The sequence below is a fragment of the Molothrus ater genome, chromosome 7, assembly GCF_012460135.2.
Source record: "Molothrus ater isolate BHLD 08-10-18 breed brown headed cowbird chromosome 7, BPBGC_Mater_1.1, whole genome shotgun sequence".
NCBI classification, from domain to species: Eukaryota; Metazoa; Chordata; class Aves; order Passeriformes; family Icteridae; genus Molothrus; species Molothrus ater.
Genome location: NC_050484.2, coordinates 14,772,904 through 14,784,876, shown reverse-complemented (window position 1 = coordinate 14,784,876; position 11,973 = coordinate 14,772,904).

The window sequence follows — 11,973 nt, the reverse complement described above, 5'->3', positions numbered from 1 at the left end:
CAAGTGTTTCACACTTGTAAGTTCTATATTCCTGGGAAACGCCTTTATTAAGGATTTCATAGCACCAAGTTAAGACTGAAATATTCCAATAATATGTTAAGGAATCTTCAACTTGCTACCGTCAAAAGCAGTGCAACTGAAAGCATGTGTTTTCTTTAATCTTCCTAAAATATAGGTAACATACAGAAATGTTTAAAAACTATGGGAACCATATTTATAACTATAACCATTGCCTAATGTTCCACTGCAATATAGTGATCAAGAAACCCCAAAGATGATGCCTTTTCCAAAATATTTATTATCTAAACAATACAGTAGATTAAGAAACAATTCCTCAGCAATTCTGTGAATATCAGAGTCCATTAAGTCTTCTTTCTATTAGAGTTGCACAATATGGCTGACTGGTTTTGATATCAAATTTGATCAATAATATTAATGATCTACCATAAGTTCACTTTTTATTGGACACCAAAGAATACCCACAGGAGAAAAAAATTTCAAGGCTGCACCTGTGGAAAAGCCCCAAATGAAACTCTTTATGAAGAGTCCACAGAAGAGAGAAACACAGACTAAGACTATAATCTCTGTAATACCTAATACATTGAGTCCCTCAGCTCTCCGCAGGGATTTTCTACTATCTAGTAAAAATAAGATCAAACTGCATTCTTTCTTTTCAGATTAATATAAATTTTTTTTTTCTGTGTGGCCATCTTCTTTGATAAAACTTAAAGATGCTTTAAATCCTTTATTCCTCTTCCAAGTTTTGCCAAAGGCTTAAAATACATTTGTACAGTATAATCACAGACATTTTGTTTCAAGAACCCAGTCCTAAAATCAGATGACAGAAGAGTTAACAAGGAGCAGTTGGTTTATTATGTTGAGAGGTGACAAGGCTGGACAAGCAGGCACTTAAATGGAAAGAGCTGGAATGAAAGGTCAAATGAGACAGTGAGGTAGGTGGCCAACCTGACACATATGCACTTAAGAATATCAAAGCAGACAAACACAAAGAGAAAGTAAGAAAGATGAAAAAAATCAGAGAATAGAAAAATAAATAAATATATAATGGATGAGAATATGAAAATTAAAAACTAGCTTTTTGGGGAGTAAAGATTGACACTACTTAACAACTAGACCCTCTGGAGGATATAATCTCAAATTATTTGCAAGAACGTTCATTCATCTTCACGCAAATTATGTGAGGAAAAAGAGGAGGGCATCTCAGAGGAGATGTTATCCACTCAGTCCTTCCACTTCTCTGAGGAAACAGCATCTGCTCAGCACTTCCAAAGCAAAGAAGTGAAAACTAGATTTATATAACAGCTGCAGATGTAGTCTGCCAGGAAGTCAAAGTAGTTCATTGCTTCTTCAAGATGTGAGTCTAAAAATTCACAGCTCCTGTGATCCACTGGGAGCATGTTGGGGGCTGTAACAAACAGTTTGAAGAACTCTCCTGTGGAGAATAGCAATTGTGGCAGCACAGAAGAATGATGCAAGCAATGGAACCTACAAAAGGAAAAAAATCTTTCTATTTCACATGGCATAAGAGACGGCAGTTATCAGAGGCTCTGGATGTCATTGATATTCTCTAAGATGGAGCAGAGAGGGCAAAAAGAAAGAATGTTGCACACACAAACTGCAAAAATGAGAAGCTGTTCAGAATAGGTATTTGAACAATGCTGGAAAATAATCTTCAATTAAAGAAGCCTCATGCTCCAGAATTGCTTTGGAAAAGACATCATGGTGAGAGAAGTTAGGGAGCTCTCTGACAGCTGATGAGTAACTATTAATCAGTAAATATAAATAGTCACTGGCACTATAGCTAGTTTGGAAATGTTATAAAAATGTGAATAATTGTAAAGATTACAATTAACCTGATCTAACAATGAAAAGGTCTTGGTTTTATTTAGTAATTTATTGTGAGTTTAATGCTAATTTAAAACTTAAAAATGCAACTGATTTATTTTAATCCATTCCTGACATTGGTTTGATGAGGGCCAGAACATCTCATCAGCTCTTCAGTCTCCTTGCTATTTAAGAACATTGTGGTGGGTAGTGCTGAACACGATGTAAAAGCAATGCTCTCCATAACTGCCCGTGCCCACCGTGCTCTTCACAGCCACGTCACTGGTGCAAGGCCCACCCTGCACAACTGTGGAAAGGCAGACATCAAGAGAAGAGCACAAGGGCTGCAGCTCTGTTTGCATCACCTACCCCTACAGAGCTGAGATCTCTGTTTCTCTACTGCACTTTTCCAGAAAAAATGGCATAGTTTGACCTTCCCTATAACAGCAACAATTGAATAGTTCTCTTTTGGTGGCAGGACAAGTACATGATACAGAGGGAAGAGGTAAGGCTGGCATCTCATTTTCAGCTCTTGAAAAGAAATGAACCCTTTCCTTCAAAAGAAAATGTAAATTTTATTTCCAGAAAATAGTCCCACAAGGAGCCTGGGCAGTCAAGTCTGAGGCTTGATTGTGCTTCATGGAAATGGGGAGGGAGGGTATTAGTAGTGCTCCCCTGACTTAAAATTAGATGTGTTTCAGAACAATCCTTTCTTCTTCTAATTTTAAAACTGATTATTTTCCAACAAACTTTGAATTTTTAAATTCTGTACCTGTTTCTAAAATTACTTTGGCTAGATTACATAGCCATGCAAAAGACAGCCCAGAAGACACAGGTTATCCTGTATTTCCAACTGGTGGTCTCAATAAGCCTTAACAATATGCACTGATTAATGGTTCCAAGCACCCTGAAACATAAATAGGAACTATTCTTATTTTACAGATGAGGGAACTCAGACACAGAACGGTTCTGTGACTCTGGGGTCAGAGTGCAGCAATGCTATCTATCTCATCTGTCAATCTCTGCTGCCCTTCCCACAGTATATGATCTTCTCTCACAAATTAATAACCAATATTACAACAGGCCACAATTCTAAATTCGCTCTTTCCTTTCCCCAGACAGGGTTTACCTGACTTATTTCCTCTTCTCAGTCTCCATTCTGACCTTTTCTGCTTTCCTCTTTTCTTCATTGATGCTTTAAGCTGAGTACACTGTGGGGCTAGCAGAGCTAAAGGAACATGTTATACTCTAGGGTAAGGGCTTTGAATGTTGTGATCATTCCTCTCTGTTTCTGCAAGGGCCTCAGAAGTCTTCAATGTCTTCTGCTGTCATGAGACTTACCCTTGAGTTTAGGAGAAACACTCTTCACAATGTAAAGTAGATGGCAGGAGAGAACATTGAAAATAAGCTGTTCCAGGAAGTGACTAGAAAACAAAGCTTTTAAATTCAATAATGATATTCTGAAACTGACCCAAATTCTGTGGAGGGCCAGCCTACAGAGGGAAGCAAACCTCTTAGATTCCAGGCAGCAGGGTAACTATTAGTGAGCAGGTACACCCAAAGACAGAATAGAAATCTCCCCTTTCTAATGCTTGGCAGAAAAGAGCTATTTATTTTTTAGTTGGAAGCTCTGTTCTCTGAGGAAATGTTTCTAACTTGAGCACGCTTCTGAACAAAATACAAATTTGCTTCTTCAGATATGATCCTGGAAATCTCTCAGCTCCTTTGGCAGGTGCTGAAGCATTCTGTAACAAAGGTGGACAGGCATCACCCCAAATCAGAAGTAGGCATTTTTTACATTTCCATGGAGTGCCTTTTCCCAGAAATCTGTCCATTTCTTTGAAATATATTAAGTCCTCTGAATGCTGCATGGTTACTGCCCACCAAAGAAAGTTGACCTATTCTGCTAAGAATGCTCAGGTCTCCCTACAGTACAGTCCTTCCAGTTTCACTGCAAGTTCTCCCACTCATTTCTCATTTTTGTTTTTTTTTACAGGGGGCAGAACCAGAGATTATCACCTGCCAGCCCTGAGCCTCAGGCACAAAAGAACTTCCTATTCTGCTGGATATTGCTTGTATGAACCACGCCTTTCGATGGTTCAGGATGACCCCAGCAATAGCATAGTAACTGCTAAGAAAGGATGTAAAGAAAAGAAGTTGTGTTGCACTTTTAAAACTCTTTTTCCATTTACACGTTTACTTGCTGTGTAGAATTCTGTGAAAGATAAATTTGTGAATGTAAAGACTTGGTACAAGAAGCCAATGAAAAATAATACGTAATTAAAAAGAGTTTTGTTTGTTTCAGGATTTCTTTATTGAAAGAGATATCAAACAAGTGTTTCAGCCAGGGCTATATTAGCACCATAATACTTCAATGTGAAGATTGAGAAAGATAAGCAAATAGAAAAACATCTATTTTTTTCCAGAGACTTAAAATGCACATTGCAAAATTATTAAATGGATATGCTGATACTTCTGATTAACTGGATCATTTTGGTTCTATATCTCCTTCATCCTTGATTTTATACTGAGACAATAAAGTACCACACCAATGCACCAGATAACTATATATTGAGTATTAGGTGATATCATAGGTAAAGCATTGAGGGGAGTTACTGGCTTTTCTCAAAATAATCTGGCCATCTATTTATATGTTGGCATTTAAACACTTAACTTTAACCTGTGCTCCAGTTCAATGCTAAATTACATTAATTTGATTGACCAAGATGTTCTCTCTTAAAATTTTCACCAGTAGGATTAATACAGTCTGCTAGGAAGAACATTACTATTTAAAATCATGATCAGCCTGACAGCAAAGGCCAGAAGTTCATTCTCACACATGGCTGACAGAGAGACAAAAATAAGCAGACCTCAGGAACAATGAGTTCCATTTAGCTAATTAATTAAAACAACACAAGGTAACTTAGGAATAAGAACACCCCTGAGAGATTTTTGGTGGCTTTCAAGATCATGGATACAGTACAAAGTAAAGCCATCTTTTGATGTTAGATGAGTGGAAGCAGCTTCATTGGCGTACTTTTTCTGCTGTTTTGAAGTTAGCACCATGTTCTTATTTGTTCTGTCATAGCACAGTCCTCTCTATTTTTATTTAACCCAAAAGCACTCATAAAACCACAGTATGTTAATATTCATGTTAAATATGAGTGAAAACATAACAAATGGTAGTAAATAATAACTGTTAGAAATTCCAGTATGAATAGGCAATACTACAGGTAGTCTGATCCAAGCAGAGCTGGCATGAATTGAGCTTGCATTTCCTACACTTTCTCACCAGTGTTGCACAGAACACAGGGGCATCATTTCAGCTCAACTCCAGTTGGAGACATTAAAATATTTTAAATTTAGGCTTTAACTGACACTTTCATTGGGCTAATTATATTTTAAACTTCCACCTCAAGTTCCTGCCTCACTGTGCCATCTTCATGAATAGCATAGTCTGTGATACACAAGTGCAGACATACAAGTCTCCTACCTAAAGAGATGGAGTAGGTTAATTTACATATATTTATTAAACATTGTAAGTAAAAGCACAAACTGCAGTACCACACTGCATTGTGAAGGAGGACTCCAGAAGCAGTTGGGATTACTGCACTGGAAAACACACAGCAGTCAGTCTGCTGACATACATGTGAATAAAGGTAGAGAAATGACACAATGGCTATTTAAGACCAAAAGAATTTGAGAAATACCTTCATTCAGCAGCGCAGCTGTGCTCCACAGGGGCACAGAGAACATCCTTGGTCTCTCATTCTCTGCTGGGAGCTCAGGAGAAACAGCACAGTGGCTGGCCAGGAAGGACACTCATCTACCAGCTGGCACCCAGCCACATGAGCAGTAGTGAAGGACTCCAGAGGACTCCAGTTCTCACTCAGAAAGAGGGTGCTGCTCCAAATTCTAAAACAGAAATTCTCGTTACAAAAAGGAACAAAAGCTCAAAGAAGAGTTTGTTATTGAAACCACGGGACAAGACTAAAATCAGACTGGTCTCACACCTGCTAATCATAACTTCTTTCCTGTGCAACGATTTCTGGCTGGTGATAGTAAATGAGCTACTTGAAGACAGTCACATCTTGACATCACACAGACGGGGTGATAAAAATTACTGTAACATTAAAGCAGCTCAATTCTAAGTTTGCACCACTTCACCACTCAAATACTTCAGAGAAACATTTCAACATGCTGAATGACAAACAGAAGGCCTCCACTTGCCCTGAGGATCCAATCCTTTCTTGATCTTGAGTTTTGCCAGTATATTTCCAGTGCCTGACTTTCCATCTTAGATGGCTTTAGCTGCAATTATTTGAGACCTCACCACTCAGGCTCTCCACTTGTATGCAACTGCTCCAGCACAGGAGGCAGCAGATCAAATATGTGGGAATACTTTAGCTGAGGCTGTCCTCCCCTCGCAGCACCACCATGGGTGGAGATCCATTCTCCCACAGCAACTGGAAACACTGGACACAAGTCCCCACTATGGGAACAAGTCCCACAGGGCACAAAAGAAACTGCTGGGAGTGCAGCACCTGCTGCTATTGCAGAGACTGCCCAGCATGCTCAAGTCAGGGCTGTGGAAGACCAGCCCTGCCCAGTTTTTTGCAGGGGTGATTTACCATGATAGGGCCCTGACCCGACTTTCCTGTCCCTTTGTGGGAGATCAGGGCTCCTGTACACGAAGGGAGTGCAAAAATGCAGATAGCTTTTTTGTTCCTAGTCAAAAAGCAAGATGCCACAAAGCTACTCCACAGGAGTCTTTGGTAATCCTGATCTCCATAAGCTAAAGAAGGTATTGCTTTTCTTTATTGCACAACAACATCAGTCAAGCCAGTCTTTACACAGTGCAGACATGATAATGGGAACTATGTAGAGGCCTTACCCTATAATTAGGGTGCTTTCAGAAGTGTCCCTGGCTTTCCAGGCAGGCAAATGTAAAAGACTGTGACTCATCACTAGAAGGTGTGATGGCTCTCAGGAAATTTGTAAGATCTTATTTAAATGCTGATAGGTCCCTTCCTCGATGGGATGTCAGAATTTGAAGAGCCTGATGGGGACTGAAGTGCCAAAATGCTGATAAGCTAGATAAAGCTATTTGTGCAATTGTCACCAGCCCTAAAGGCTATGAAGGAAATCTTTTACTCACCTAATGCCAGGGAAATAAATAGGTTAGTCAGACTGAGGCATTAAGGAGCTGTCCAGGATCTTTTTTCTTAATAACACACTCAGGACGGGCCAATTTAGTCATGTACTTTTTAATTATTATTTTCTATAAAAACATCCATCAGCTTATGAATAATGTCTGCCTCATGTGTATGTTTCTTTGTGACCTCAACTTGGTCAGGTGAATTTGACTTTATAATTATCTTGCCTTCCCTTGGCTGGCATCAATGAGGATATCAGCTCAATTACTACCAGCCTATTCACTTTCTGCTTTCACTCAAACTTTGGTCTTCTGGAGCCAGAGCTTTTATGGAGCCAAAGGTTTCCATTCTAAGCAGTCTGTAGATAGCACTAAGACATATGCTTGTGTGTAGACTTATACATAATTCAATCTGAGATACTTTAGGAGTGGAATGTCTCTATTTGTAACAGGGAAATGTAACTTTCACTAGGCCTTCAACATTATTCACTATTACAGCTTTGAAAGCAGATTATCACACACCAAGAATGACAATACAATTTTACTGCACCCCGTGAGAAGAAAAGGGGCAGATTTCATACCGAAAGTTTTCAAGAAATGCTGATCTGCCAGGGTTGTATCTGTAGAGCCATGCTCTCCCTAGCTTATGATTTACACACTGTACTGATGAATATACACCACAAAATAATTTTATGGAATTTATAATGTTACTTATAGATCTATTGTTCTCACGCTTTGGTACAGGTGAAGTCTGTATTTACATTTTACTCTACTGTAGTCGAATATTGAAGACACTGCACTAAAAATGAAATGCATTAAAGCAACTGTAACTACACATATCTATACATCAAGGAGAAATTTACAATTAAAATTTCAAGGGAAAAAATCCTCTTGCTTACAGATGGAATAATGCTTATTTATTGAGGGAAATATCCTTATGAAAGTCAAATTACTTTTGTCCAGTAGCCAAGAACAATTCCACTTGAATTTTTCTCTAATTTTTCTTGTTTTTCCTGAAGCTTTTCAAGTAAAATGAAAACTATAGCAATTAAAAGTTGTGAATACAAGCTGCTTTCCACAAAAAATAAAGTATGGATTTTTTTGAAAGCACTGATGCTCATTTGACACACACAGCACTGAATTCATATGAATGACTACAGGAACTCCAAAGGAGCCACCGTGTTTTTTCCCTTGCATCAATGATCCACACACAAGGAAAGAATTTACAAAACAGAATACAAGAACTGCATGTGAACACATACAAACATATCCACATAACTTTGTGCTTTGAAAACATGCATTGATCTGTTATGTTTTTAAGCACCTACTGCTAATCTGCCCATTAAAAACCAATAGCCAACTGACCATTCAGTTTTCCAGTGAGTAAAATACAACTGTCGAATACAATGTATGCTGAACAGAAGGACTTTTGGTCTACTTCTTAGGATTATGATGAAGACTAATTAATACAAGCAGTGCTTTAGTTCATGCTAAGTATTTTTCCATGTATTTAGATACAACAGTATTCAAAGTTAGAAAGAATCCTAGCTAAACAGCTAACTCCTGTGTTAAAAAAAGTCATCAAAATTCTCCTCCTGATTCTATTCAAGCATGCAAGGAATTCAGAGAAGGAAAGATATCCTGAAAAGTCCTGTAAGAATCCCAACTTCCAGGCCTCAGGACAGGCTGCATTACAGTAGTCTTGAGATTATTGCTGAGCTACAGCAGCCTCCAAAAAGTTATTCTTCAAACAAGAACAACTGAAGCACAGCAGTGTTCTGGCTCTTGCCTTCATTTCTTCCTCCCAGCCCCCTTCCCATCCTTCCTCCACCATATTCCCATGCCAAACTTTCTAAGGTGGCAATACAAAACCAACAGATGGGCTAAACACCAGCTGACAAAGGCACCAGGAGGTGGCTTTCTAATGATTGCTTCCTGTCCGTTGTCATATAATTGCAGGGGTTCCATACTGTTGTCTCCTTATCACAAAAGTTTCGTACCCTCTTGGCATTTTCTCATGGGCAGCTCTCAGAGCACTGACTCTTCTTCTTCACAAAGCAGCCAACTGACTCCAGTTCCCTTCTCAACCAGCCACCCCACTCTTTCATAGCACTCTTCCTCTCATTGCTTACAGCTGTGGCCTGTTAAAGTCAGGCCTGTTCCTCATCTTTGATAATTGGCCCAGCTGCAATTCCTTAGGGGTAAGATTACTTTCTACATTATCTTTATTTTCTTATATTCTATCCCCCAACAACTGTCCACTGCCACGTTGACTTTTTTTTTATTTCTCAAAAAACTTACCTCCGCTGTTCTTGTAAATTCTTGAGAACACAAATGAAGTAGGGGGCTTTAGTTCTTTAGGGGCTTATTTTTCTTTCATAAACCCCAAAGAGTCCACAGCATCACAATGTAACAATAATCAAAGTTATGGTGAAGGCACAACAGGATGAGTTGCAGCTACTGTGGGCTTTCTGTACTCCCTTCTGTAAGTCACTACATCCCTTCTTGGCCCAAGATTTTTGCATCATCATCTGCTTTCCTACAACTCTCTGTTAAAAATGTTAATTATCTTGGGACAAGACACACTAAGTATTTGAGAAAGAGCTACCTTACAAGGAGCACTAGTTGTTACTGTGACATTACCCACAAACAAAAACACAACCATAATTTTACCCCATCCACTTAAAAAAAATAAAAATATTAATTTCCTGGTTCTGCAGCTTGTCCGCATTTATCTGTAGCACTGTGGTAGGGTGCTGTAGCAGGGGTCCAACAGGGGCTTTAACACAACCTAGAATGGAACTACACTTAGGACAGAAAGATGCATTTCTAGGTGTCAGGAAACCATGACTTTGTAATTAAAAAAGATCAAGTACACAACTGTAAACATTAAGCAGAATTTTCAGTTGAGCTGCTCTTAATCATGAAAAATGTATGCTGGCCTTTTTACCACCTGTCTGCCCTTAAAATGACTGGGGCCAGGAGATCAAAATGCTTTTCACCTGGTTTTGGTCCCATCATTTGCCATCTAAGAGCTTCACGTCAATGGAGGAGACTCAACTCTAAATTCGTAAACCTAGAAAAATATGTTCAGATGTCTGTGCAGTCCAAGGCAGCTGTTCAACCTCTGTGTGCTAACAGAAACGTCATATCTGTGCTCTGACAGAACAGGGAGGGAGACAGATCCAAAAAGACACTGGGCTTCTGAAATAAACACCTACTTCTGAAACAAACATCTAACCATCTACCACCATTTGCAAACAGGGCTTCTAAACAACATAACCCAAAGAACACAAAAGCAAAAAAACAACAAAGGCAACTGATTGGGAAAAAAATGTAGGCCTGAGACTGAGTGCCCAGAACTTCCTTGGGAAAGCTCTGCAATGCCAGCTGCCCTTCCACAATTTGAGTACACAATAAACTGAGAGAGAAAACACATTCATTATTCTGTACATCAGTTAAAATTACACTGAAGTCAGATTACGAGGGATATGAAAAGTCACAGAGATGTAGATTTGTAACAATGGTTACTAAAATTGGCATTTTTCCCTCTCCTTCAAACTGTACCTTTCAGTGCAGCCTTCTTTCTGTGGATGACAGCACAGAAAGAAAGAATCCTTTCTCTCTGTGGATTACAAACATACCCAAGGAACATACAACCTCATAAGAACAAAGTGTCATCCTTTGAGGCCTGATGTCAAATGCATGAATATTCAATCAAATAAATATCTGTTATGTCCACACATTGCTGTAGTAAATTCATTTTAATATAGCAAAAAATGCTGGGAAAAAATAAAATCTAGAATAGTTTTTCTGTTAGGCTCCATTAAATGGGCTTTCTTAATTTTCACTTTGTATCCTGAAAGCCACAAAAGCCACACATGTAGTAGCTGATGTGGTGTACAACTCTTGGCCAATCTACTTTCATTCTGTAGATGTACTTTCTTCTAGTCCTTTTTTTGGTATGACTGCAAATTTTCACCTGAAATAATTTTAAAGACTTAATCCTGACTTTTAAAGTTCCAGCAAGCTTTATCTTGAGCATCATCAACAGAATGGGAGGAGGGGAAGGGGAAAAGGCTCTCAGTGCTGACTGATAGATTTTTGATATTGCTGTGCTTCCCTTTTACTAATTATGCCCAGATTGCTCATCATGCCAGATACTGTTTGTGCTAGGAATTTTCTACAGCATACCTCAGGGGCAAATTGCCTGTAGTGGTGAGCTGGGAATTCTCTATAGCCTACTTTAACAAACAAACCTCCAGTATTCCTCCATGTCATATCATTCAACCTTCCTGCCAAATCTTCAGCATTCTTTTCAACGGAGTTAACTTCAACTAACTCCAGTGAAGGATATTCCTTGACACTCCAATTGTTTATTCCCTCTAGAGCATGGTATATGCTCTCTGAGCCCTTGATCTTGCCCAAGCTAAGAAAACACAGTAGTTTTAAGTCATTGGGCTGTTGATGATGAAAGCTATGCAGGCAAAAGCCCTTGTGCTGGACAGCAACTGTTAGTCTTGAGATTTCACGTAAATTTCACAAACATTTCTAGTAATTGTTAATTTCTTCTCTGCAGAAACCAGTTATCCACCACCTCAACCTCGTCTACTTTTCACAGATAGAGAAGATCTTTATATTATAAAGAAACTGGATTTTAATGCCAGGGTGATCAGACCCAAAGATTGGAGTATTTACATTCTCTAAATTGGTGGATTGCTTTGGGCACAGTGTGAGAAGCTGTTCCAGCGCACACCACCACCGTGCATTTGGAACGGGCCAGAAAACAAACTACATCTCCATACCACACCACCTTTCTGCGACACCACAATTGCTATCAATTGTCCCCTTTCCTCCTTAAAATATGTGCGATTTGGTGTGCTGGCTGCTCGCGGAACAGCTAACTCTGGTTTTGATGCCGAATACTTCTATTCGGAGTGGTGAGGCTGTAGGGTGGCCGGTATTTTTCCAGT